Source organism: Haemaphysalis longicornis, unplaced genomic scaffold (assembly GCF_048455015.1).
Source record: "Haemaphysalis longicornis isolate Haplotype H1 unplaced genomic scaffold, Haemaphysalis longicornis Haplotype H1 scaffold_9, whole genome shotgun sequence".
NCBI lineage: Eukaryota > Metazoa > Arthropoda > Arachnida > Ixodida > Ixodidae > Haemaphysalis > Haemaphysalis longicornis.
This window is the reverse complement of record NW_027526460.1, coordinates 51422327-51446633: the sequence shown is the minus strand read 5'-3', so window position 1 is coordinate 51446633 and position 24307 is coordinate 51422327. Positions and strand designations below refer to the sequence as shown.

Genomic DNA, 24307 nt, shown 5'->3' with positions numbered 1-24307 from the left:
GAGACGAGTTTCCGCCCAACTTCCTGACTGCACACACCACCCAGCCCGCTAGGGAGTCGTGCTCATACCTTAAACCCAACCCTTAAATGCACGCACTTCCTACGCCGTACTACCCCTAATAACTACCCCTGATGAGAAAATAAGTAGATACATTCCTATATACTCATAGCTGCGTACGAGTGCAGCGAGGGCTAAGTCGCGTGCTTCGTTTGGGTCGGGGTATAAACGGCGTGCGAGCGCCGTTCGAAATCCTTTTCGCGGAATGCGTGAAGGCAGAGTCAACGAGTAGCGTTTGGAAAGAGTGGGAGAGCGACCTCTGGACGAAAAGACCGTCCGACGGCCCGATGATAGTTCGGTAATGAACTGAATCCTCGCGCTCGCAGCTACGCTGTCCGCCGGGGCCAGCGCGTCTCGCCTAATGAAAGGCTTTTGGGTAATGGCGGCGCGTGATTAGGTTTATCTCCGCCGTACACGGCGGCTCCTCTCGCAGCGCCGTTTGAGGTGGGACGCTGCGCGGAGTCGGGGCTGTCCCCACCTAATACGCGGTGTTGTACTCGAGAAGCGCTTTAGGGAAATGTTCCCCCCTTCCCTAGTGTTTTGAACGCTAGGGAAGAGCGAAAGAGAACGGGAGTGAAGTCCATTTGCCACTGACCGCCACTTTTTATGGAGGCACGGAAGGCTTAATTCTTCGCTAGGGTCCATAACGTTTTCGAGCGAGAGGACGCCGGTTGGGATCGACGTTTAAGCACGTTTCGGAATTCGTTTCGGAGTTTATAATATAAACAGGGTAATGTTTAGACGATTGTTCTTTTCTTAGTAATATGTGTCACAGTGACCCGGAAACTCGAGCTTCGTTCTCTTTGTGGGGAAGGTTTTGGTGGCGGAAGAATTACGCTATGTAAATGTTGGGGCCCAATCGCATGTCGTGGCTGCAGGGAGTATTCATATCAAAGTGAAGCTTCTTCATAGCACTGTTTGAAGTACCTCGTAGTGCTTCGTTTATTAAACAAGGAGAAAGCTCAACAGCCTAACAGCCTACTCAGTCTCGGTTACTATTTTTGCTTCCGGATAATAGTCGGGAAACAGCAATGTCATGCCTCAATTCCGGGAAATGCAAGCGCCGCCGCTAAGGTTCCGGTTTTTGTGTCGTTCATAGCCATAGAATTTATGCAAGGGCTGATACAAAAGCGGATCATTCACGACCTTGCTTTGAAAATAACATGAGGAGAATGAACGAGTATAACTTCCTACCTTCCTTACGAAACGCGATACCACAACAGCGGTGACGCGTTGGTTGCTGCGGGTATTTATTGGACCGAGCACTATTGAGTCATGTCTCGTTAATATGGACCCCGTTAATATGGACACCCCGCAATATGGACGAAATTTTCGGCTACCGCTCTCTCGCCATGCAATTCTGCCCCGTTAATAAGAAACCCACAGCCCGGACTATGGACGGCTATTTTGGGGACGAAACGGGCAAATAAATGCATTTTTGCCTCGTTGTTATGGACACCGGTCCACAAAGCAAAAATTATAAAAAATGACTCGTGAGTCGTGACCACCAGAGGCCCCAGCGCGTACCAGAATTCACTGTTGACCGAAGCGCTCTTCCCTCAAGTACTGTCGAATTAGATCGAGAACATTCGTACACAGCGAGAACCACTGTAGGGTATTGCGGGTGTCACCGTTTCCCTATATATCAAATAAGATATTCCGGCGCGGCATAGGCCGGAAAGAGCCAGTCCTGTTGCTCAGGACAAGATAACAGGACGACGATAGTTCGTGCCAATATTAGCTGCGCAGAATAGGGAATGCTGTACGCTTCTCTGGCTTTCTTTCTCTATTTCTCTGGTTCTGGTCAGTTCGGCGGACGCAATGGCTGGTGGGAAACGTGAACAGACGGGGGTTTCCGCTCTGATGCAAAAAGAAATGTGCCTATTCAAAAGTGAGACGCCTTCAGCATCTGTTCTGTGCGTGAAAGCTATCCTATGGAAGAGGGAGATCCGAAAGGAGGGAGCTGCTGCTCAGTGCAAAAAACCAAGATGTAGAGGCATTAACCTTCTTCAACGGTTATTCCTTGCTGTTTGTGTTCTTGACCTTGATTCGCTGATATGGACGACTCACATTATGGACGACTTTTCTGGGGAACGGATGCGTCCATATTAACGAGACATGACTGTAGTCTGTTTTGGGCCCTTATTGGCAGCTGTTTCGATTATGGCAAAGACTCGGAACACCCGCGTGCTGCGATATATGGACACCCGCAAAGACTCGGAACACCCGCGTGCTGCGATATATAGCTGCAGGCTAGCTAGTCACGTGGAATTCACTGATGCAGACCTATCACTGCGTTACGCCCCAATGGGTACGTGTCACTCTTTTCTTCCTAAACCCAAAAATTTTCAGAAACATGCCACTCCCTGAACCAGAAGTACACGTGTCTATTTACAATTTCGGTTCATTTCGTAGCCTCTATTTTGTGCTCTTTTTTTCTAAAGCTTCGTAACAATGACTGCTAAGTTAGCCAAAACTTCCGCAGGTAGCCTAATCTCCAATAACCACTTCCCCTTCGGTAATCAACAGAGCAGGTGGTTCGGGCATGCGTCGCTCCTAGAGTTCCCGCCCACTCTCCTAACCCCGTGTTCCCGGCATCCGGCGGAACAAATAGTTCAACAAGTTGTCTACTCGCCCTAACCGTCTCGCGAATAGGATTGCGGTCATTCGGGGGCTCTCGACCCGGGCAAAACTTCCGCGCCGGGGGACCAGCGGCGAGAGAAGCGGCCGACAAACCTCGTCCTCCGCTCTATGCAAATCACCGGTGCCGCCATCGCCGCACTGATTTGAGAACCCTCGGGTTCTGTCCCCGCGGACGACGGACGCGAGCTCGAGCCGGGGGCCTCCTCTCTAATAGAGCGCGGTCCGAAGAGTGATGGGGGTCAACGGGAGAGAGGAAGAGTGGAGAGAGAGAAAGAGAGAGAGAGAGGAGGAAGTGCGTCTACGGACAGACTCGGCGTTTTATATGCAAAGCGGCCTACAGTGCCGGGTAGTGGCGCTCCCCTCTCCGTTCAGGCTCTCGGATTCCGTGACCGAGCTCAGTTGTAACTCGATAAGACGTAATTAGCGGCCGGCACTGAGTCGGAAGAGAGCGCGGCCTTATAACTCGTCGCCAGAGCGCGTACTGCCGTTTCGGTGCACGGGCCGGGGTTGGAGAGGAGGGAGGAAGAGCGGAGAAGCCGGGCAGGGCGGATTGTCCGGAGAGCGCCGGGAGCTGCAGGCCGCTCGAATGCCGGCGTGTAATGGCCGAACACGTACGCTGTCCCTGGGGGACGCTGAGGAATCGGCCAGACCTCGCGCCTTTCACCTCCACCACGTGACTTGTACACTCTCTACCGGATGTTCCGGTAGTGCTGCTGCCTTTCTTCCACTTGCATTCTTTCACTTTGGTGGGAGAGAGGGAAGGCAGAGCGTGGTGTGAACTCTGGCGTGCGGACGTGGGCCTTTGCTGGGGCCAATTGAATTCTGCGAAGACTCCTTCTGGGCCAGAACGGCTATTCCCTTTGGCAGGATGTGAACAATGAAGAGACACTGGCAGATTTTCTTGCTGCCGTTCCAATGCGGGTTTTTTTTCTTTACCTCACTCGCTCACCTTACGTTCAGCTCACTTCCTCTCCGGTTCGTTTAGCTTTACTCGTAGTTTTGGCAACTATAATGCGTGCCGTCTTATAGTTCGGGTGTTATGGGGGGAAGGGGGGGGGGGGGGCGGAGCGGGGAGCTTTGACAGAAGAGGTGCACATTTGGTTGAAACATTGTCAGGACGGGGAGCTTTGCCTTGCTCGTAAGTTCTCAGATAGAAAACAAAGTGCAGGAAAGTATAAAACACGGATGTGTATATTTATAGACACCTTATCGCGCACTGCATGCGCACACTACAATAACCGAAGTAAAATGGGGCTAGACCGAATTCTAGGGATCATTTTCTGCATGACTTGCTTTGTTGTGACACTCTTCTATGTAGGTGCCAATATACTCAAAAAATAATTTGTAGGGCCCATTTAATAGGTCGAAACTAAGTTGATGTCACACTTAAAAATTTGCCAGGAACTTCCAAGCGAGCTTTGTCGAATAAACGCTTAAGCCGCTACACTACACACCGCCTCCTGTAAAGTCGTCTTTACGATACACACATGCATTGCTTGGAAGACATTTTAAATATGCCATAAATGGGATCTAATGTCTCAGTAAAGAAGCCCTGGAGATTTATACTAAATACGACCAAAGAACCAGGTATTCCTCCAAAACGCTATATATATACTAGAACACTTTAAAGTAGGCTTCACCGCTATACACAAGTGCTTTACTGGGAAGCCATGTTTAGGGTAAAATGAGATGTGTCAAATAAATATATGATGATCATACAGCGCTATACGCGTAGTCGTCTTCACTACTCTACACATGTACAGGGATGGTAAGGTGTTTTGTAGGCAATATTACAAGTCTGGTATCAAAGTATGCAGGCACTAGCGCATATCGTTGTTTCGTATTCGGCGAAACTGTGACACGTCGAGCAATACAGGCGCGCATGTGGGTTTCCTCGTTGAGTCCACATAGAAATGTTTAAGAATTTAAAACTAATCTAAACCGACTCCAGCCTGGCGTCCCTTCATCGAATGAAATGGCTACTGTCGGGAGCTATAGAAGCGAAATCGGGCGGAGTCCGCACCTGCGTCCTCGTGGGTATATATCCTCGAGAGGCGACACAGCAACCGCCGAAGCACGATTCAGGGAGGGAGAATCAAGTGGTGTGTCTCCGCCGTCGTGCCCTCGACAGCCCGGGAAGAATCGCAGATCCCGCGTGTCGAGTATCACGGCTGGGGCCGCGCGCGGGCGACTGGCCCGGGGGCGCGGCTGTCTTCTTCCCTTAATTAGGGCACGGATGGTCGGTCGCAGCCCCAAATTTCCCCCGTGGTTTGCGTGCTCCGCGCCTAGTGGCCGCCGCTACCGCACACCGTATCGTACTCCGCTGCTGCTGCTGCTGCTACTTCTGGGTTGGAGACGCGCCGCTTCTCGACTTTGTTGTCGGCGCAGCCGACGTGAACGAACGCCACTAGCTTCTCCGTCCGCACTCCCGGTGTTGTTGTCTTGTCGCACTTTCTTGGGTAGCCTCCAAACGTCTTCTCTAGCCTTTCCTTCCGGCATAGTTATTTTGGGCTGAAAGAGCAACGCCACCCACAAAAAACCGTTGTCTTCGCCATCTTATTTGCTTAGCGTTACCAGGGGTGAAGCCAGCGCTATCAGCGCGTGCAACGTTTTTCATTCGATTTATGGTGAAGGCGTTGCGTTTGTAGAACTAGCGAGGTAAACAAAGCAGGCTTTGGAGATTGAGGTTGCTGCCAAGTTGGCAATTAGTAGCTTTTTGAAAATATAGTATGACTGTCTTTAATGCGAATTTCCCGTTGATATTCTGCTTCCACGTTCTGAACCATTTCAAGCTTCAATGAAAGTTCGCAGCTGGTACCGTGCACGGTTCTAACAGAAACCGACTAAAAGAAATTGGCGAAGCTCGCACTATCTCCCTAAGTCGTGCAAGGTTTTCACCACAGCGAAGCTGGAGGGTTTCTTTCTAAGTAAGCCCTGAAGGACACACCACCACGCATTGCATTAGGTTTGAAGTTGTTTATTTACATGTTCCGTCTCGCTTTTCACTGTGGTAGTAGTAGTCATCGTCATATCCATCTATGTCGTCGTCTTCCTCGTCATGCATGATTGGCAGGCCCGGGTCGTTTTGACCGCAGGATTTCACATTTCTCCCAAATCGGAACGCGTCAGCACTCGCTAGAACCGGAGGCAACCGGCTTCGCGAACTGGGCGTCTGTAGAGCGAACTGTCTTGTGCCCCCCTCTTGAAGCGCGGACGCAGCTGAACTGTTTTCTTGCTTTCTTTTTACGAGCGCCACTCGCAAGCCTGGACAACGCCGGGCTCTCCTCGTAAAACACTTGCTCACGTGCGGTAAACAGTGAGATTAACCATGACCCGGCGTTTCTGATGACGCCGCACACCTTAAGGCCAGCAACAAAAGCTCCGCTGCTAAAAACGAGAACGATAAAATGCGTCATTGCAGACGTAATTCTATTTTTATTCAGTCAGTCCACGTCATTCCGGACATTCAAATAAAAACGGTTCACGAGAAGAAATGGGGAGAGTTTGAGGGAGGCCTCGTGATGGGAAGACAGACGCAGGTGCGCGAAAGTGCGCGGCGAAATGTGATGAGCCTTAACTCGATTTCCGGCCGCGCGAAGTCTGCGCGTGTCATCAGTGGCTGCCACCTTTCAATGGAGGCCGCCAAAGGCATGGTCTCGATGGAGAAGCTCCATTAATGGCGGCACGCGTAGAGAACTTTTTTTTTACCGGCAAGCGTTGGAGGATCAAATTGTAAACATCTCTCTCACACGTGGATGCTGTTCTTTTTTTGGACCGGTTCTGCCAACAGTTCGCGCGGAAAGCATTTACGTCAGATAAATGTAGTGCATAGCATGACCTGGTGTATGCAAGGGTCAATTATTTTGATGTGGTGAAAAGCGGCTATACGTCTCAGGGCCCTGGTAGACGTGCAAGGGTATCTGTGGGCTACACGCTTCTTTTTGTGGCACATTTCGCGAGATTGCTTCAAGGCGTTGTGTGAAAACTCCAGAAAAAAAAAGAACCCATTCATTCGTGCAGTTATCAGCTTCGTGACAGCTGTGCTCGAACCGTTATTGTCAACGTTTTTGTCAAAGGGGCAATTTCGTAACAATTCTAACGAATATAAAGAAATGTTATTCTTTTTCTAACCAGGCATAGGTAGCTTACTCAGCTCTATTCAAGTCACGAAAGACGTTTTTTTAGCAAAAAAAGAAAAAAAATCCGGAAACGCGGTAAATGTTTAAAAGCTTCAAAATTTAGCGCTAGAGTGACGGAACTAGACATGAGCGTCGAAATAAAAGCCAGCACTCATTTCACGCTAGCGTTCAAGTGACACGATAAAACGGAACTGGAGGCCTCACTATACAAAGACTCCCAATCATGTTTCTAGGCGGCGTCTTTGGTCGGCGACCGCCAGTGTGACGTCATAGCTAAATGACGTGTTACGTAGTAGATGACATCATAACGTCATAAATGACATGTGACGTCACAGATAAATAGTCTAAAAGTGGCTGGGGAGTCACCACTGCTTCATTAGTCTTCTTTTACATCTCGCTTTTGTGTTTGGAGCTTGCCATAAGATTTTTATAATTGTTACCAGGACAAAGCAGTCTTTCTAATGAACCAAACTTGTATTTTGTCTTCCCGCCCCCTCAAAAACAATGCAAGGCATTTTGAACAAACGCCCTTCTAGAACCTCTTAACAGCAAATTTTGTTCTTGTTTTACCTGTCACTGCGTTAATTTGTCGTGGAACAACAATCTCCCCACCTTCTTTCTATCATTTCCTACCGTGCCAAATGCTGCACGCAGTTACGGACACAAGTAGAGCCTTGAGGGACCACCCTCCTCGTTACACGAGCGAAACAAAAAAAGGGCGAACACTTAGGCAGCAATGTCGTCAATCCTTCACGGTGCAAAGCATGCGACACGGGGTCTCCCCTGGCGAGCGAGGGAGTCTTCAGCGCTTGATGCGCTAAGGGCGCCAAGATTGTCTAAAGCAACCCGGAAGCAAACGTCGCATCGGGGCAAAGATGCGCTCAAGCTCTTCCACGCACAGAGGTGGGCTTTGTCAACTGGAAAGAACTCGAAGGCAGGGAGGGACGAGTGGAGAAAGGAGCCGGAGGAGCGGAGAAGCGTCTCGCGGTGTCTGACAGAGTCGTCCCCTCCGCGTCAGAGACTGAGGCCACCTTTGTGTTCAGCCGAGCCGGAGGCCGTGCCGGGAAACTTAATGAATATGCGGCCTCTCTCGGCTGACGGAAGGAATCCGAGGCGTGTGTATCTATTTCAACCCGCACGCACAACGTCGCGTCTCTCCCCTCCTCCTTTTTAAAGGGCTTTCGCTTTGGTTATAGAGCCTTCTTTGTGTGGATCGAGGAAGGCCGTCTGCGTATGTAAACAAACAAACAAACAAACAAACAAACAAACAAACAAACAAACAAACAAACAAACAAACAAACAAACAAACAAACAAACAAACAAACAAACAAACAAACAAACAAAAACGAATGTTGTTAGGGTGCTGTGGTTTCAGTGGGTGTTTTCTTAACAGATGCATGACGACGTTTTTTCTTTCTTTCTAAGCGTGATAATATGCGTGCTTTCATAGTTTAAAGAGGGGTCACTCGGGACAGATGCAAAAGCGGGGTCGGTTCACCCGTGTGAGCTTTGAGCGGGAAATGCACGCGCAAAGCGTGTTGCAAAGTTGCTGACCGACGTCGGCTGAATTTGGGGTGGATGAAGGCGTGTAGTTTTGAACTCGAGAGCGTGTCTGAACGAGTGACACACGCTGAACCTCTATTTCGTGTGAGAATTTTTGTCTCACCCCTGCCGCCGTTGTTCACCTAATTATTCTGATATTCTTCCTCTAACAGTTTGTTATTTTTTGTATAAATATTTATTTTTTCGGCCCGCTTTAATGCAGTACCATTGCGCACGTTATTAAATGACTTTTTTTTTTTTCACATCTCACTGAATGCGATTCAGTGACTCCGAAAATATTACAAGGCACCTTATCACTTGTAGTCGTTTTTTTAAGGTGATCGAAGGACTCTGGTAGTGCGTAATAACACTCTGCATCGGCTCAAGTCAAATGTCAAATTACCATTCTACCCCCCTCCCCTCCCGCGCCTTCCCACGTCCCAACAGTCATCTCATCACTTGTAGCCGTTTTCCTTTTTTTTTTTTCTGTAACACAATTCAGTACACGTTCTTGCGCAAGCACCCGTATACGGTATATGTCTAGGGAACTAGCAGAGCACTCTCCTGAAAGCAATTCCTCCCTGAAAAGCGATGGCGCTAGAGGGAAAGAAAGAGAGCTGGGGGCCGGGGATGGACAGAAATTGAGTAGTCTGATTCGTAGACTTTGGAGCAAGTGCCTGTCGAGTTCCTTTCGACCCTTTCACTGCAGACGCCAACAGTTGGGAGTTTCGCAACTCGAAGCACGCTGACCGTCGCCTCCACGCTGTCAGTGCTGAGTGCAGCAAACGCGACACCTTTCCTGCGCTCAAGGAGCGCGAGGACAGGCTTGACGGCGCGGAAAACAAGCGTCTTCAAGACGACGGCACACATCGGGCGCGGAAGTGCGCTCGCGCCTCAAATGCCTTCGATCGGTCGATGCACCTTTCGGGGCCTTCTCTTCCCATCACGGGACTTTTCTCTCCCTCTCTCCCCCCACCCCTCTCCTTCGCTTTCAAGAAGTTTGTCTTTCTTTCCATGGTCGTTAACGCCGCGTTCCGTCAACATGGTTGGCGCGTCGACTTGAAACGACTGTTGTCTGAGCCTTGTTCCTAAGTTAGTCTTCCGCTCGGGTAAACATTTCCGCTGCTACTCTGAATGGGCGCACCTTCCCTCCATTATTTCTTGCCTTGTAACTCTCCTACACTAAACCTGCTGTTTGTGGCGCGCTGAGCTAGCGCAGGATCTGTGGCATGTGCGTGTTCGCTTGTGTGCGTGCTAGTGTGCAATTTGTCGCCGTTGCTTCTACTGTGGCAGGGGCCACTGCGCCTCTGTCGTCGCCCCCTGTTAGCAGCTCGAAAGTTCCTTTTTGGTGTGTTCGTTTGCTCACCACGTAATGAAGTTGTCGGTGCACAATGTCGAGTGGTTTCTTCCGCCACTCCGGCGGCGCGAAAACGAAGGAAGCGCTGAGAGTTGAGAGCTTGGATTTCGAAATCGACTGCGTCGTTTGCTCTTCCAGTTCTTGCCTCTTTTTACCCCTCGGGATGTCGAAAGACTGCGTTGACTTTGTCACGAACGCAAGTGCGAACTTTGAGTTTAACAGATGTTTGGCAGATCAGAAGCGCTCGATGCATCGATACTTTGTGTTCATGCAAGAAAGCTTGCGCATTATGCGTGTTAGGAGATGGGATGTGAAGGATGGGAAATAGTTTTGGGGCTTTGATAAATTCTATTTCCTGATATTGCTGGCCATCGGGAGCCGCTGTTTGTCACGGACATCAACCATAAATGCCGGAATGATGCGCTGACTAATTTCGCACTCAAATATTGGGCTAATATAACGAACTGAACAAGTGAATCAAGGTGGGCTAGTTACTGCAAGAGGCTACTTCTTAAAAGCAGTGCTAAAAACGATACAAACGCTAGAAACGACAAACTCTGTGCTGACTGCCACCAATTTTTAATTTTGAGTACCAACGAACGTACGCTAGTGTTTATTATTTTTTTTTTTTTTCAAACACACGAGACGCCGACCAGGTCAAAAAATCGTTCTTGACGTTTCGGCTTCTAGCACGGAAGCCTTGTTCACAATGAATACATCACCAGAAATGGATCGTTTAAATGGGGTTGAGTAATCGCTGTAAGGAGCGCGCGTAGATTTTATTTAGATTTCCGTCGTTACGATTCACCGTGTTAGATGTGGTCTGAATGATTAGTGATTCCAGATGTAGGCGTGAAGTTGCCGATTTTTCTGTTGCGGCGATTTTTGTCTTGTCGGCGTCTCGTGTGTTTGAAATGTATTCTTCCGGTCAGACTGGATTCCGTCACTGTCTCGACTTCAATGTACGCTAGTATTGAAAAAAAAAAAAAAATCCCGGGCCATCTCCACTAACGTGAAACCTGGGAAGGGACGAAAAATGCAGTGTATAGGTGTATTCTTGGTGCCTTGGCGTTTTTTCCAGCGGAGATGAAACCGTTGGGGGGTAACAGTATACAGCTTTGCTGCAAAAGTCTCTTGTCTTTGAAGCACGAAAATCTCTAGCTAGAGGCATAAACGAGTGTCCCGTTTTTTTTTTTTTTTAGTGCTTGTTAGGAAGCGCTCCAGTGCGAGGCGTAAACGAGTTTCCGGGTGTTTTAGTACCGTGACTACATGAGACGACGATTACAGCGACGGTGACGAAGGCAGGAGACGCCAGCAGCTCCAGACCCTACGGGGCGTCGCCCCTAAAATGTTTCGTTTTGTCTCTCCCCACATCAGCTTGTCTCGCATTCTCATCAAGCGACCCCAAAAACATCGGCGGAACCAATATTATCTCTTGCCACGCTTATGCGGCCGTCACGCTGCACGGGGGGGTGTCCGTCGACGCTTCTCTCCAAAGAAGTGCTGAAGTAGCGGGACACGCTCCTGCGGCGTGACGGCGGAGGAAGCAGGGAAGCTTCTTGCCGTTCGCCCATTGTATGAGAGTACCGAGTCCGGAGCTTCCACCAGTCTCCCGCCAAGCGGCCGATGCACGCGGCGCGCTTAACGTTGCCGACGTCGTGTTTACCGAAGAGACACGCGCGCCGGAACAATGTAATGAACGCTTTTCTTTCCTCCTTGGCGCAGGAGGGCTCCACCGGGCGGCGTCTCTCCTCCACCCCGGCCCTTCCTTCTCAACCGGCCAAGTGCGGTAAGTGCGGCACGGCGATCTTTCGCGCCATAGTGTGTTTTCCTGACACCTTGACCCGAATTTCCGTACCCGCATCTCGGCGGTGGTCGAGGAGTCCTCAAGTTGTTGTGCTGTCGACGGGAGTCGATGATGGCGCCGTTCGTTGACGGCGCTGCACGGTTGATTGGTAACTGCGCGGCTGTCCTTACGCAACGTCCGGTGCTGAGAAAGGCGACAGTGGTCATTACGTAGCGAGACCTTCGATGGCATCGCGCGTTGTGTGATCGCTCACGTATCGGCCCGCGTATATATATGTGCCGCGATGTTTGTGAGGCTGCGTGCTCGAAAAACGTACTATGCGCTCCAAAATTGCTATATTACGAGGGTGTATAAGGACAGTAACATCTGCGAAAAGATTATGAGCGAATCCTGCGAAGTTTTTTTTCTTCTTTTGTATACTATTTCGTGAAGGGGTTTAGTGATTTATGAGTGACGCTCGAGGAGGTTGCATCCAAGAAATCTTGATTTTGAAGAGCTTTTCATAACGTTTAGTGTCATATCATCGCTCATTGCATTGAATGACAGGCGGATGAGAATTTCTGCACTTTCCATTCGCGTACGTAAACGCACTAGCAGAGCACTGTTTGACCCACTCCATACCAAACAGCTGCTATTCTATAAGCTTGGTGTGTGAGGCCTATGGTGTAGCGCACTCAGAAACACAGAAGTCAAAGGAAAGTTCTTAATGTTTCTGTTCCCATATATATATATCCATGCGGTGGTCCCCACAATAAAGGTCTAAGCAGAAATTGAGAAAAATCAGAAAAGAAACAAAATGAAGTTTCCGTTCCTCAACGTGGAGTGGTATTTACGAGATGCACAGTTTCTTAAAATAGCCCATTCAGGTTTTTTTCAGCAGCTGTACTCCACGTAACTCTCAACTGCATGCTGTATATATTAACTAAGCGTCCACAGCAATTGATGGGCGCATCTGCTTGCAGTAATCCCACCGTTAACAATGCTATCTATATAAATTAAGGAATGGGAGCGCGGCTTCGGCAATACCAGTGTAGTACCCTCCTAGGCGGTTCATTTTATAAGGCATTGTGCGGTTGATAACGAGGACGTAGCTGTTTTCGCCCGCTCACGACGACTGTCTTCATTTTATCCTTTATTAAAGAAACAAAGCAAAGCGCCAGTCCGTGAGGAATTATTCTGCAGGGACCCCGCGCCTCATAGCCTGCAAGTTTACTTTCATTTCGCAAACTCCAAATTCGAATTCGGATCTTCAGCTAGCCGCTTATCGCTATAAGCGATTGCCTGTGTAGCAATGCCATACTCCTGTGGTGGCAAGCAGTCGGAATTGCTTCCACATCACGCACGATACGAACGCGTCCAATGCGGCGGTAAATGCGGTACTGGCGGCGTCAGCGAAGAAGGCTTGGGCGGGCGCTTGTGCCCCTGCCGGGTGCCGCTTCCCCGCGAAGGTCAGGATGCCTTATCGTCTTGTACCGCCGCTCAAAAACACAATGGCCGCCGCGGAGGACGCTCGTGGCGCGAAGAGGAAAACCCTAATAGCCGCCCAGCTCCCCGGCTGCGATGGCCTCACTGCCGGTGCCGCGGTGCGTCACACTGTCACCCGCGTCTACCTCGCCGGCCGCGTCGATTGAGAAATGACGCCGCCGTTGGGCTCCTCATTATGCATGCACCATTCGGTTGCGCAGAGCTTATGGCTACGCTTTCGGTAATACCGCTATCGCCGGATCTACCATGGGTGCAACGCATACCATAAGCCTCCTCCTTTCCACCCACTAGCGTGTCTCCATTTTCTCGCCTATTCGATATTTGCCTGCCATTTCTCATCGGTTCCAGCGGTATAGTCGGACGAAACAATGAACGCCCGCTGGTAAATGACTCACGTCGCCCCGAATTGTCGAATCGTTCGCTCATCAAGGTGCCATTTGATTTTGGGGGAAGCCTTGAATAACGCCGCACATCGGCGTTGCGTCACCCGCGAGAAATACGTGAATGATTTTCGAGAGAGGGGACGTATTATTGAGCGCTGGTGTGACGGCAAAGCGGAGTTACTGGGTCGCGGTGGGGCTTACACACACGACAATGAGCTTCCCAGCTGGCTCTACGAAGGAGTTATGTGGTTGTTTTCACCACCACACGGTCATCAGAGCGTAATATACTTGAGTCAACCCGTCGCCGTGCACGCGGCCGCACGTTAAATCTATAGTTATACTACACGTAATTCGTTGAAACGAGAAGGTAGAGTTACTTTTTTCTTATGTTATCATGTCCGTTATCCGTTACGCAAGTTTTCAAGTGTTAGATTGAAGTGCTGTACTGCTATGTAACGTCGTTTAGAGTCTAGACCGTGGTTTTTGCTGCGGGCCTGTGCTGATCTGGAGCAGTCATGTACTCCGACATTCCGATACAAAGTGCTGGACGAGAAAGGGCCTTTGTCGTCGTCTGTATTTACCATTTCGTTGAGTAATTTTCATGTTTTATTTCTAGCGACGATATGATCACGTTGATTGGTTCGTTGATTGAGAAGCGCCCATACCGGGCACGTTCTCTCTCTCTCTCTCTCTCTCTCTCTCTCTCTCTCTCTCTCTCTCTCTCTCTCTCTCTCTCTCTCTCCTCTCTCTCTCTCTCTCTCTCTCTCTCTCTCTCTCTCTCTCTCTCTCTCTCTCTCTCTCTCTCTCTCTCTCTCTCTCTCTTCCAATCCAAGAAGGCCCGGATCGCTCGGTCATTGGCTTAGTCTCCCCCTACTATAAATAGCGGTGGATAGCGACTGCAGGCTCCGCATAAACTGTCCGACATTAGCGGTCCGACAGTTACCGTAGTTGCCGGGGCAACGAACAGGTAACATGGCGCTTTCTCGCGGTACATAATGAATCTGACCGTATTCATAAGCGTCTTCGATACGAACAGCCCCGCGTAAGCCACCCTGCCTGCAAAAGAAGATCGATACAGGACAATCATCGGTGACAGCCTCCTGGATTACAGTCATTACAGCGTGAAAAGGGGCTGAACCATGAGGTCTGTCCCATTGACGTTTGTGATGGACATAAAATCGTTGAGTGACTCATAGCGTGCATACGCTGCGTGTCGGGAGACCGGGTCTTTGACCAGTTTTGAGAAAGGCTACGCCTTTCTATCGCTGCGTTCAGCTCGTGCATTTTGATAATGTTTTTGCCCCTGTGTAGAACAGGCAGGACTTTTTTGTACAATGATTACGAGTACTAGCAACAATAGAGAATATGGACAAACTGGACATCTGAAAATTGGCGTATCTGAGTGACGTCTACGAAATCACAAAGCGCCGAACACGCCACTAAGTAAGACACGTACCGCGCAGATTGTGCCATCGGCAAAATTTTGGTTGGAACAGCATAGCAGGAGTACGTTCTTGACGCCTGTCGATGAAAGTTTTGGCGTGTGAATAAGCTATACCGATTGATTGTACCTTTTGATTTCGAGCAGAACGTATAGATATGTAGCTTTCTTGCCGCTTAATTATGTACACTTGAACTTATCATTGTCATGGACAGTCTGGACTACCAGAAGTGCGTGCCTTCGGTAAAAGCATACCAGCTTCGCTTGTTATGTCTATCACCTTCCGTTCGCAACATTGTTACGCCGCGTTTTGTCCAACTTCTCAGCTTATCTTGAAGACATTTGCTGCCCAAAACTGCAAGTGCTGGCGGAGTTGCGTTCGGGGCTATTCGAAAGGTTGATTCGAAGTAGAATACTCAATTTCACTGACGCATTTTATATTTAGTTGATACTTTTTAGCAATGCATTGTGCAGGCCTTAACGGTTTCTGACGTCAATGTCAGAGCAAAGATGATAGCGATAATTAATGCGGTTCTAATAGTGATGCTATCCACGGAAAACTTCATCTGAGTAGCTTTCAATATGAATTGTGCTTTTGATAGCCACAATGGCGACGTGTACAATCCTCCGTGGTTGTTATTGCGGGGTTGTTCAAGCGCATCACTCTGACAGAGACAGTCATGCCGTACGGCCTCGTTTGCATAAAGGCATAGTGATCGCGGGCACCTTGAGAAAAACAAAGGGTTAGAGAGATAGAAAATATATATATATATATATATATATATATATATATATATATATATATATATATATATATATATATATTATATATATATATATATATATATATATATATATATATAGAGAGAGAGAGAGATAAAGAAGATAAAGAAAGGAACAAAGATGGAGGGAGGGATGGATGGATGTATGGATTGGATGGGATGGGATGGGATGGAGAAATAGATACAGAAATATTTATGGCAAGGCTGTGGAGGAACACAATTGAATAAGTGTAAGAGATGAGTGTTTACGTTCACGAGCCACCCGCCGACAGACTGGTGCACTCCTGCGGTTTTGTTTGTACGTTGAAAGCGAACGTGTCAATAACCCTGTTTCCACTGCTCCGCCAACCACACCAGCACCCCAACTGCATCGGAAAGCAGCAAAACGCACGAAACGTTGGTTAGTGAAGTCGCGTGCGTTTATAAGTTAGCTAGTTCAACCAAGCCATTCGGGGTTTGTTGCGACAGGCTCCACCACATCATACCTCGCGCTCGTCTACACGAAAGCCAAAAACGCTGCGGGTAGACTCATCCGCGGTGCTTAGCCCAGCCCAGCCTGCACGCAGCGCGCGTAACGATCTCTCTTTCGCGCGCAAAGTATGCCAAAAATAAAAGGGTATGCGCATTTCGTATACAAACTTCAGCCAGGCCGCAGCTTCACCTCGCTCTGTGTCGCGCGCGACAAAAGCAAACATCGCGGCGTTTCGTGTAGCGGCGGAGGAGCTTGGCGACGGCGGCGACGTAGATGAATGAGAATCCGCGCGTGAACAGCAACGCTTGCCGCTATTCACTTGGCTGCTCGCTCCTGAGAGAAGTGCACGCGGCGCCAAGCGCTCGCGGTCTCGGTGCAGTGGGCCCGTGTGCTTGTGCAGTTGGCGAGGAATGCGGTTATTATGCAGGACTTGCCGTTCGTCTGCTGACTGGCGCCTCTTTTTGGCCGCTTCTCTGCACCGCTATTCGCACGTCCGAGCCTGGGCCCGCCAGAGACAAATGAGAGTACGGCTCGGTGTGAGACGACCGTGACTGTGCGGCGCCCGAATGAAAAAAAAGAAAGGAGCGCTCCTGCAGTTGGAGGTGCGTACGGATGTCAGCGATGGCGCGACTTTTGTCGTAACTCCTACGACTGTTCAGCAAGCAAAAAAAGAAAAAAAAATACAAAGGTATATGCTATTTTACGGTTTACCCTTTCCTGTGTTTGTTTCGTTTGTCTTTTCGTGGGAATCACGAATTCGCAGTTTTCATCGCTAGTGCGAGTAGGTTTCACCCAAATTGCAAGGCCCTACTGCCCTACGCCAATATCTATCGGAACTCAATTTCCCACGAAATAAAACCTTATTGAAAAAAAAAGTGGTGAGGGGGGGGGGGGTGTTTAATGTCTTTCTCCGCCGGTTCTTTTTATATAAAATGGTAATGTGTTGGAGTACATCCGGGCGTGTATACAGGCCTTAACGCAGATCGAATGTTTTGCCCCGGTTCCATTGATTTCTATTTTATGTTGATCGGCTTCTGGCGCGAGAGCACGAAGATGCTCCACAAAAATACCCGCCAGCACGAAAAGGATATCACTGCGCAGAGTCGGCGCCACAGACGCCCCTAAACATGTCCTTGCCATCAAGATGCTCTCGAAGTATTTTTTTTTCTGTCTTCCAAGCCTCACACAGCCGCTGTAAGGGCGGCTTCGTGATCGCGACCAGCGCGCCCCGTCGGGGTGTTGTCATGCATCGCTTCTCGAATCGAACTGTCATGTCCCGCGCACCGAAGAAGAGGCAATTCGGAGGCGGGCACGCACTTCTTCGTACTACTACTACCACCACTACCACTCCGAAGTGCCACCGGCGGCGCCGGGCTGTCCGCGAGGAAAGTGAATGAGTTTTTCGCACAGGGCCCTCGCGGCACCGGAGTGTGGAATGTACACGGCGCCGGTAGCCGTTGCCGATGGTTTCAGGGTAATGGTGCAGGGGCGAGTACGGAGCCTTGCGGGCCCCCGAACGGTCTAGTGGAGCAGCAGCCGGGGAGGAGGAGGGAATGGGAGCGCCGGCGATTTAGGAAGATGTCGGAAGAAGAAGAGTGCGTGGCGGCACGTTGGATGGCTCCTCGTGATCGCTCCATCAGCGCGTTTCGATGCGATGCAGCCACCAGACCGTTTCGGCGTCTCCGTCTCTGCTGCTTGGGACGACGCGGCGGCGCTCGTCCGGCCAGACAATCGGTCCGCCTTATAACGGGAGCGCGCTACCGTTCGTCTCTGCTGGGACGCAGGGAGAGGGTTGTGCGCTGACCGTCTCACCGGACGACGGCGCGGGATACGTGCGTACGGCGAGAAGGTTTAAAGTCTCCCCTGCGTGGCACGGGATTGCAGCCAATTCACCGTAGTTCATGATTTTAATCAACGAGATTCTAGACTGCCTGATTGTCGTAGGGCATGATGCCTATATCACCACGTGTTGAGTTTATAATCATCATCATCATCAGCCTCGTTGTGTCCTTTCCTGGACAAAGGTATTTCCGAAGGATCTCCAGCTACGTTAATAGTGTGGTTCTAAATACATTTAGGAGGTTGTGGCAAATGTACTAAACCAGGGCTGCCAAATCCGTGTCCGGTGAAGGAATGCTGTTTGTGTCCCAAGGAGCCCAATGTGCCGAGTTTGTGGAGGACATTCTGCCCGGATCTATGGGAAGCGCTGTTGGAAGCAAGAACAAAAAAAAATCTGTCTGGTGCGGTATTACGCGCACGAAGTTGTTTTGAACGGGAATTGCTGTGATGACGAAGGTAGCCTTGCAGTAGACAAATGTCTCACGATAGAAACACGCCTTCTTGATGGAAGCGCTCTATCACTGTCCTGTCTAAGAAATGAAAACTTCGGCTTGTGTCCCGGGCACCTGATGAGGCAGGTGCGGAATAAGTGAAGTTGTTTAGGAAATGAGCTCGCACAATGTCACGGGCACAATACCAGTAATACGCGCTTTAAAAAGTGGGACTGATCATTGAGCTTCCGAAAATATCCTTTCATATATAAATAAATATGGTGCAGTTCTTCTTTGGCACTCGCAGACCCATCTCTCGTATCCAACACCCGCTGCGGCTGTGAATGTTTTGCTGCTACATAAGAGGTCGTGGGTTCGATCCCCTGCCACAGTGGTTGCTGTGCAGCCTAATCGCCGGACCCCTGTGATGAGCGCACATCGTTTTCCACGACTATGCCGTCATCAAGCACTGTTGTGGTGCATTTATATTTACGGGGTTTCGTGAACCACGGAGGGGCTGAATGTGGTTCATTACAAAAATACCGGCCCAAAAGTTCTTTGTGTAATTGATGTATAGTTTATTCTGCTGAGCGGATGCCTTCACATCCGTTGATATCTGAACACCCTGCACCGTTTGATAAGAAGTAAAAAATTTTGCGGTTCGCCATGATGATGACACCTTACATCGTGTGGTAAGCATGCGTCGAGCCTTATCCCTACATTTAAGGACGGAGAACGCGTTAGTGGGGCATAATAGTAGGTAACTTTTTTATGATGCAGGCGAAAAACAAAGGTGACATTGTGCGCGATGTCACTCTCTCTCTCACCCTCCCCCCGCCCTACACACACACACGCGCGAAAATTGCTAAATCTCGCCCTCTACGCTTCTATGAAGCCCTTCGGCGTTCGAGGCGCTGATTATTTGCCACACAAAACTATCCGAAATAAAGAAAAAGATTACATACCGTTTTTTTTTATTTTATAGTGTAGAGACTCTTCGGTATATATTATTGATATTTCTATTTCGCAACGAATGTCTTTCCCTAGCGCTTTTTTTTACTGAGTTGCTACTGTGAGGACTCGAACCCACGATATCGAACATAACGGCAGAGCACCTGGACATCTTTCTGCCCTTCTTTTTTTCTAGAGGAGGGCTGTTCAGCTCGTTCACACTGACGCGCAGACCGGGATTGCTACGCGTTTTCTGACGTATTGCATACTGTCAAGGTGACGCCACGTCAGCCCACACGTCATCAAACTACAGTCGCAAAAGCTTTCCGCGTCGCCTGTGCAGACATTTTTTTTTACCTGGACTGGTTCAAATCAGCGCATTGTCATGCAGACCAGTGCAAACCAGCGCAGTGCAGGTCTATATTCTAGTAACGGAACATGAACATATGCTGCGCTGCCCAACGTTAACGTTGGCGCTGCCTGCACCAGTGCGGCCAGTGAAGGAAAAAAAAAATAGCAGTGGCTTAGCTCAGCCATGCCAGGACATACGTAGCATGAGCTAAGGTTCAGCTGGTTATTCTTGGGTTTCCTGGTTGTCCAGAATTAGCTGATTATCATGCTTACTGCTGCTAAAACGATTTTCAATCCAATCCAATCCAATCCAGTCGCGGTGGAGGCAGCTCTGCCCAAAGCCAACTTTCTAGGTGACTTTGCTCCGGCGCGCCAGCTGTGCGCCGTTAGACGTCACTGCTCCTCGCGCATGCGCAGCACGGCTCTCCAGGAGCCACGCGAAACTGCTCAACCTCGGCCAGTGTAGCTCACGCTACAAAAATAGCTCTAGTGAACAAACCCGTGTCGTTCCTTTTCGCGCGTGCACTATACCGCTGAAGCTGGAGGTAGTTTATCGCTCGGTCGCAATTGTCGAAACATCGAACGGACAATGATATCATTGACAACACATTCCTGACAACACATCAAAACTTGTCCGCATGCAGCGCCCGATCTAATAGTGGCGTCGTTATGTTTGCTATCTCTCAGGAGGGGTGTAGCAGTAGACATCACACGTGTTCTTTTGCTAGCACGGCGGCGCTACTTCGATAGTCTTGCTCCTAAGTCCGGTGAACGTGCACGCGCTTGGTTGGCCTGCGGCCGCAGATATCGCTCGTCCCAATCGTTTTCCGCTCTCTTGTCCCCGTCGCATCCTCCTCCTCTTGTTCCTCCGGCTCCTCATCCTTCCTGCCTTTGTCCTCGTTCTTTTTCTTCTTGTCATTCTTGCCTCCTCCTCTTCACCCCACTCGGCACTTCCAGCGGCCATTCGAAATGGTTTCGGAGGCGGCGTTGTGCCCTTTCGTATAGTAGTCTCGCTCGCATCTTCAACTGTGGCACGGCTCTTCTTTCATTTTTTTGTCCTCGTCTCATCGGCCGGAATGTCCTTGGGTCCGTGCTCCTGGCGGCGGCAGCAGCATGCTCCTCGTCTTCATTTTTCTCGTCTTCTTTTCTCCTTTGTCTTTGATCATCGATTCTTTCGTCAGGTGGCCTCATTGTGGTGGCGGGCCCATAAACCCCGCTCCACTCGTGCGCGGATTTCGCAAACGTCTTCGCCACGACACTCGTCGCTGCCGTCATCGTCAACGGGTCTGTCGCTTCGGATGGCGGTGATGTGCGGCGGCGCTAATGAAGGATGCCGGCTGACCTACATAGAGCGCCGTTGCACGCTCTGCCGGTGTCGGTGCCGAATATATTTTTCATTAAAGCCGAGGTAAGGAAAGAGCACGCGGCGCAATGGAGCCGCGCGGCTTCCGTATTTAGTTTTCGGGTTAATGATTCAGCTACAATGGAATATTCTTTCTCGGAGGCATCAGACACTGAAACACGCGCACCTGGTTCCTGCAGGCCTTGCGAGGTGAAGCTTGTGAGTGAAAAGAACGGTAAATATGCCTCTGCTTGGTAGCGACCGTCTTATAACGAACTATGAAATAGAACCTGCACGTGCATGTTATTTTTAGACAGTCGAAATTGACGTAGGTAAGCTCATGTTCGCTACCTGGGTTGAAAGAGTCGTCTAATATTCGGGGCACTCTGGAATTGGCGGGCGGTTCCATGAGGGAAGCTGCCTTTCGCGAGTCTTGTCACCAGACCCGATCACCACAACAGAAAACACTTGAGCTCATTCTATTCATTTCACAGAGAACGAATAAAGGGGGTCACTTCTGGGTATTACCGAAAGCGGGGCGGCACTGGCTGTGCTTAGCGATAGCTCATTGTAATATATACAGACACTTGCCGACTGTGAAGAGGTTATCCCTAGACATCGAGCCCTGATTCAACTTTATTACGGCGTACACTGAGTTAAACTTGGTTTCAGAGAGAGAACGTCGTTTAGAGCAGCGATATACCAACTCACTCACCCTATCCCTGTCTCAAAAAAAAAAAAAAAAAAAAAAACGCGCACTCAAAATTTGCATCCCGCGCTGCGTGCGATAAAATAGGGCCGGTATTCCGGCTCCCGGGTCCCTAAATCAAGATATCCTCGCCAACCCACCCTCCTTACAGCCGTAGTGTAGGGAGTTTATTTAGGTGCTCCACGTCCCTTCCGTCCCCGCGAGAAGCTCGTTTATTATTCGGCGGGTTCGCGAAGACATCCCTTTTCCCGGACGACTCGAGCGTCCCAGTACACGTCTCAAAATTCATTAGAGAGTTTTAGCATAGCGGCTCCCGTACGCTACGCTAAGGTTAGCGGGTAGCGGGACCGGACTGCGCATGCGCGTGCGGGGAGTGCGAGGAGGTTGCCCCTCAGCGGAGGGAAAGAGCGGGCATGGCGAAGGCAGGCCGCGCGGAACTAATCCACCCCACCGTGACGAATTTGCTCTCCCCAGTCGCGCCCCGCTACCCGCCGCCGTAGCGTTAGCGGACGGAGCACGCTATGCTAAAACTCTCTATTGACTACTGTTTACCGAGCGCGTGATTGAAATGTGGCCGCGGAGCGTATTCAACGTCGTGTACTTCGCGCACCCCATCGAGCGAACGTCGTCTTTCTCCTCCTCCTCTTGCTCTGAGAGCAGAGGCCTTCCCGCCACGAACGCGCACACATTCAAGGGGGAGTGAACCGCTGGCAGCCCTGGACTGCGTCGGTTCTGGCTCCTCGGTCGCAGGTGGCTTTCCCAGGCAGGCAATTTCAATCTGAATGTCTCCCCTCCAGTCGCCCCCCCTTCGTCCCTCTTGTCTTCGAGAGAACGCACAAGCGCCATGCACTCCGGGGCAGTTGACGAGGCGCCGATCCTTATTCCAAAGTGTGGCCGGGGCTGTTCCCTAGGGTACACAAGACACGCTCCAGCCACGCAGGCTCCTGTTATGCCCTGAAGACAATGCGAGGCTCAGGGGATTAATTGGACAAAGCGTTTGCCGGGCAGTATTTTGCCCCGAAAGGGCGGCTCTGCTTAGGCCGCACGCAAGTGGTTTCTGTGGGCCCGCCGAGAACACTTGTCTTCGCCTGGACACGTAGACGGTCGCCGCGGGGAGGGAGCGGCGTGCATAACAACCGATTTCGCACAGCGGGTTATTAAATCGTGCCAGTGCATAACCTCTGGCGCGTAATTTTAAACCAGTTTTCTGTAAGGCCGATCATGTTGCACAGGGTTTAAAATTCGCGGCAGTCACCGGCACATCTGGAAAGGGAAATGACCTGAGTGCTTCCTTCTCTCCAAACGACAGAGGTCACGGTAATGGGAGATTCGCATTCTTCTTATTGATCGCTGCCTTGCGTAGCTGATGTAACCTTATATATATATATATATATATATATATATATATATATATATATATATATATATATATATATATATATATATATATATACAGCAGAACCTTGTTAAACAGTATCCGCATAAGTCGTAATTTCTTTTTAAGCCGAATTCCCGACTGGGTTACCTTTTATTAATGCATTCGGATACACCGCGCTGTCTTCGTGCCCCCGTGAGGTACGGTTTAACGAAGTTTCACTGTATATGCAACAGCAAACTTTCAAACTTGGCGCACGCCACGTAGGGTACGTCGCGTAGGTGGAATGTACACTTCATCAGTTCTTAGTTCTCATTCATGACCTGCTACATGCATAGCGAGGGCGTTGGCTTGGCCTTCCTTCGTTACACAAGAATTACCATAGAAGAAAGCCTTCCGCCTATTGACAGCTCCGCACTCGGCATTCCTGATCGAGCCCTTGTGTGTCCTCTTTCCTCTTTTGTAAGCACGTGAGAGCGCTGATAGCCTCCGAGCAGCGCTTGAGTCGATATTGGTTCGCCTGCTACCTTTCTCGTAACGTCGGACCTATGCATATTGCACATACCGGGGCGGCAAGCCGCAGGCCAGCTTTTCTCCGTGGTTACTGAGAGCCGCGACACCTTACGTAAAGCAGCCGCTGTCTCCTCAGTGGGCGATGCCTCGACCAGTGTTTTGTAAGCATCTGTGGGCTGGTGCGCCCTTGCGTAAGCTGTAGCCCTTAGTCCAGGCAATGTCCACGTTTCGACAAGCTCTGATACCTTATACGAGCACGTTTCGCATCCGGGGACGTGTCGTCCGGCCGCGTGCAGCAGTGGCATATATGCCCCTCCGGTTTCTCTGTAGCCGGCGGCGACTGTCCGAAATGAGGGATTTTTGTGCACCGGACAGGCTGGTAACAGGCCTCCGTCCGTCCTCGTAATACCATTCCGGACTAGTCGATTCTCTTCATGCTTTGGTGACGCTGGAGCAGAATCAAGAATAGGCTTTCAAGGGACGCTTTCGATAGGCATTAGAATGTTCTCGGGCACCGTCTTACATATTCAACGATGAGGTCTTCCTCTCAGTGCGTATTAAAATAGAAAACTTTGCCAGGAACAAAAGATTTAGGAACGGCTGCCCAAACGCCTTGGTGCTTGCTGCGCTGCTTTTAAACAAAGTAGCTTGGAAGAGCTTTAAAGGTCCACTTCTGTTCCAGTGTCTT

At 50.0% G+C, this 24307-nt stretch overlaps 1 protein-coding gene across 1 annotated transcript in view; it reads left to right on the top strand.

The window, feature by feature from the left end:
• LOC144153178 (calcium-activated chloride channel regulator 2-like) overlaps window positions 1–24307 on the top strand; it is a 452168-nt gene that overhangs the window by 77906 nt on the left and 349955 nt on the right. Inside the window, exon 2 of the mRNA XM_077684827.1 lies at window positions 11464–11527. The gene's annotated coding sequence lies outside the window, so the exon portion shown is untranslated. The remainder of the gene's footprint in view (window positions 1–11463; window positions 11528–24307) is intronic.